A 4879-nucleotide genomic window follows, 5' to 3' on the forward strand; every position below is an offset into this window, starting at 1 on the left:
AAGAGAAGAAGGGAGAAGAGCAAACAGGAGGGATAAGGATGTACCACTACCCCATATGGCAGTCATTCTCCTCCCTCTCCTCTCCTCTCCTCTCCTCTCCTCTTATTCACTTCGCGTTAGAGGGAAGGTTTTGGAGATTTTCTGGAGATGAGCACTGTTATATCACACACACACACACACACACACACACACACACACACACACACACACACACACGCACGCACGCACACACACACACACACACACACACACACACACACACACACACACACACACACACACACACACACACACACACACACACACACACACACACACACACACACACAGACAGGGTGGGGTCGTGTGGAAGAAGGAGGTTGTCCTGGGGAGCTGCAAGGGCGAAGAAGAGGAGGTGCAGGAAAACAGCAAGCAAGGAGACGAGGATTGAAGAGAAAAGGATTGGGGGGTAGGGAGAGTGAGAGTGAGAGTTGGGGGATGGGGTTGTGAGGCTATGGGGGTGGGGGGGGTTACAGAACTGCTGAGCTGTCACTTTTATTCTCACCACACTGTAAATTAGCACGCCGGGGCCTTGATGGAAAACATTCAGGGTTAAGAAAAAAAACACACACACGCACACTGAGGGGCCCCTGAGAGCCTCGCAATGAGAGTCACTGTTGGGAAAGGCAGTTGGTTCAGTACCGTTTCAATTAAAAAGAGAAAAAAAAATACTTCTCGAACAAAACAATCCTCGTGAGTTTGGAACTCAGTGCAGCCCGAGAGCAGATGAGCTACAGCGAGGCTGCTTCTAATAAAACAAATACAATCTCTCTCTCTCTCTCTCTCTCTCTCTCTCTCTCTCTCTCTCTCTCTCGGCTGGCTAATAAAACGAAGATGTACTTCGGAAAGAAAGAGAATCTGATGGGATAGACACACTAAGACAGAACCTGGCCTTCCACTTTGAATGGAGATAATTATGTAAAAATAGATGTACAATTTCCACTGGTGAATCGTCCAGGGGGCTGTGGTAATGCCGTCCCACTGACACACACGCACGCACGCACACACACACACACACACACACACACGCACACGCACACACCCCTCCACACCGACAGGCCTGATGCTCTGCTCTGTGCTAAGTGAGTCTCACAGGCTGTACATTTTCACAAAGAGAAGTGTTGTGTAAAACAAAATGCTTGGTACAACTGTGTGTGTGTGTGTGTGTGTGTGTGTGTGTGTGTGTGTGTGTTTGCGTGCGTGCGTGTGAAACGTGCACACAGGCCAATCTTTATGAGGCTCGCTGGTATCGGCTGTGGCACACACCATCAGGAGGGGAGGGAGGGGGCAGGCAGGTGGGGTGTGGGGGCTTAGGGGGAGGTGGGTCTCTCTGTCACACACACCTAAATTTAAACCATTCCCAGTGGCCAGGCCAAACAAAGCCTCAGGAAAAGGGCCTCCGCTCCGCTGGGCCGGCCCAGAGCCACCAGGTCTGAAAAACAACAGGAAACACATGTGGAGACGCTGCAGGGCCCAGAAAGGAACCAGGGAAAAACCAGGAACCAGGGCCAGGACCCGACCCGACCCGGCCGCTCTTTCCGACATTTCCTCATCCGCCACAGGGAGCACGGGTCACGGTACCAGGTACCGGCCTATCGGCTCTCAGTGCTGAGCTCAACTCCAGGAAATGGACGAGGGAGGGGGGAATGGAAGGAGAGAGAGAGTATTTTAGTTTTATCTGGGGGTAGATAGAGTACTGTGCATTCTACAGCCAGCCTCGCTGGGATGTTGTCATGCTTACATAACACACTAACGTTCCTGCACTACATCCTACAGAATACATTTCTGCCTTAACTTACAGTAACGGGCTGTTCAGTTGCCTCTGTTTGTCAAGTTGATTTATTTCTTTTTTCTCTCTTCTTAAGCAATCATTTATTCTTTGCCTCTCATCTTTATATGTTTTTTTTTAATTAACATTGTCTAAATTAATATAGGGCCTCTGGATGGCACAGAGCTAAAGTACCGTCCCACCACCGTGGAGCCTGGGGTTCGAATCCTCCACGGTGCTCGTCTGGACACTCCAACGAACACAATTGGCCGTGTATGGCGGTGGGAAGCCGGCGGGGAGGGCGATCTCTGTTGCTGCGCTAGTGACCCCCACAGGTTGAGTGGGGTACATGTTCAGCAGGAAGTGGAACTGTGAGGGAGAACCAAGCCCCCAGAACCGAGAGGTAGCAGTGAAGCGCATTGGACATGCTGGCCAATCATAGGTACTGCAGCTTATTACGACTGGGGCCAGACACATGAATGAGCGAAAACGGGTTCAACCGTGCGCACGGGGTTGCGCACGGGGTTGCGCACAGGGTTGCGCACGAGGCTGTGCACGGAGGTGACGCAAAACGCATCACCTCCATGACGCAAAATGCATCACATAGGCCCCAAATAGGCCCCGCCCGTCACATTTCCAAACACGGAAGAAGGGGTGAAAAGGAGCGCTGGGTGAGCAACTCCATACAAGTGGATGGGCGGGGATTTCCGGTGCCCTCTCTATTATTTTTAACTCTATGGGGAGAACGTGTTCCTTTGCATGTGTTACGTCCCCCTGGTGAAACGTGATGGTGGTGAACTCATCACCGTCAGGTGAAAAAAAGCAGCTGGAGACATGTGTATCAGATACATGTTGTTGTCTACATCCTCCCCAGACCAACAGTAGGGTTTGGCAGGAACTGTACACACATGGAGGCCAGGGAATTGGCAAAACTAAACTGGAGAGAAAAAAAAGCAAGGAGAAAAAAAGCAAGAAAAAAACTATTATGTACGTGCTATTTTTTGTTTTTTTTATCTCTTCACTTCTACATTCTGTTCTAGTGCACCTAAACTAAGCTGATTCGATAAAAGCTATACTGGCTGATTTATACTTAGTTGCGGCCGAGTATTGTACACCGAAAATAGCCAAGTTTAGGCTTAACATATATCCATGTTATTTATACAACACGTGCGCCAAACAGTCAAGAAGATGGAATGAGCACCCAACGTGCAGAAATTTACAAATTGAGGTGGGACCATTATGAGGAGGCGTTCGGCCATCTTTGTTTTGAGAGTGCGACCTCATGGCCGGGCTGCGGGGGATTAGCATGTGACCCGCTCGCCGACTGAGATGGGGTGTCAGCTGAGATGTGTATAAAACCCTGTCGGCCCCAATCCCATACAAACCACACAGATGTCTCCGTCAACGCCCCCCCCCCCCCCCCCCCTTCTCATCATCATCAACGCCGTCATGACCATCATACCATTATCATCCACATCGTCCCGCCAAGCCCCCGCCACCACTTCCCTCTCTTCTTTCATCTGTGTTGTTCATCGGTGAGGCTGCCAGGGGAGGGCAGAGTTTAGTCTGGAGGTTTAGAGGAAAGGGATCGTCTTCTCAGATCTCTGATGGCCGAGTCAGTCCAGTCAGCCCAGTCGCTGAACGCCAGTATACAGCAGATAATGAAGCGGGCCAAGAATCTACTCACATCTGATCTGGTGGAGTATTGTTTCCTGAATTTGACACGTACATACTGTACTATTTTTTTTGTCTTCCTTCCATCTAGCCTTCCTGTAAATCTATCTCCCTCTCTCAACAGTTTGTCTACATAAACGTTAGTAATGTTGTCTGCTTTGGGGGATGGGGTGACATTGTAGTGTGTCAGAACCTTGTGTGCACAGCAAATTCCTCAGTGTTAATTTAACTCTGAGAGTTAAATATGGACCAAAATGGAACCTTGCGGTTTTATATGGAATTAAAGGAGCACTGAGGATTTTACTGTGTGTGTGTGTGTGTGTGTGTGTGTGTGTGTGTGTGTGTGTGTGTGTGTGTGTGTGTGTGTGTGTGTGTGTGTGTGTGTGTGTGTGTGTGTGTGTATATATATAACCCGTAACTTTGGTCCCAAAACATACAAGTCTAGGCCAAAACTCCTCCTATACGCCCTCAAAACAAGGCAAGTCAGGCTTTGTTTCTGAGGGATTATCTGTGTGTTGTCTCTTGTTAGAACACAGTGTCCTTCTGAACTCTGTCCAAAGACAACAAGGCGAGACACCGAGAAGCAAGTTTAGTCACCAGGTCCACAGGTGCGATCCCGACATGTACGGACGTACGGGCACGAAAACGCCAAACATGAGGAATGTGATAGACACACACACACACACACACACACACACGCACGCGCGCACACACACACACACACACACACACACACACACACACACACACACACACACACACACGCACACGCACACGCACACAAACACAAACACACAGGAGGTGTGTATCCTTGGAATATAGGAATATCCTTGCATTCCCAGACAAACATATACAGATGCCCAGACACACGTGCACGTAGGTGACAACCTGCGCCGTTGCTTAGCCAACAGTCGAACCTAATTTATACTTAACAGTGCGGCGGTGTAGCGCACCTCAATTAGCCAATCTACAAGCTCACAATTTGTTTGCGGATGCGGCTAAATAAATCAAGCCTATGTTACATGACTGACATGGGAAAGACCATTTATTGAGTCTTGTTTCTCAAACAAATGGGGGGGGGGGGAATCTACCACTGACACACATGGTTTGAATCACAGTGATTTGTGAATGACTTTTAAAGGAAAGAAAAGATAAGACAACCTGTTTCTCACTCCTTTTACTCCCCATCTCTCTCTCTTTTTTTCTGTCTGTTTCTCTTTTTTCCTCCTCTCTCTCTTTCTCCTTCTCGCTGTCTCTTTCTCCACACCCACATACAGTGGTGGAAAAGGTACTCCACATACTCTGTTAAAAGTAAAGGTCCTGCTTTCAAAGTTTTACTTGAGTAAAAGTACGGTATTAGCAAATCGTTGTCAGCGGTTGTCAAAATCTTTCGAGATC

This window comes from Gymnoscopelus braueri (assembly GCF_963280865.1).
Source record: "Gymnoscopelus braueri genome assembly, chromosome: 14".
Taxonomy (NCBI): domain Eukaryota; kingdom Metazoa; phylum Chordata; class Actinopteri; order Myctophiformes; family Myctophidae; genus Gymnoscopelus; species Gymnoscopelus braueri.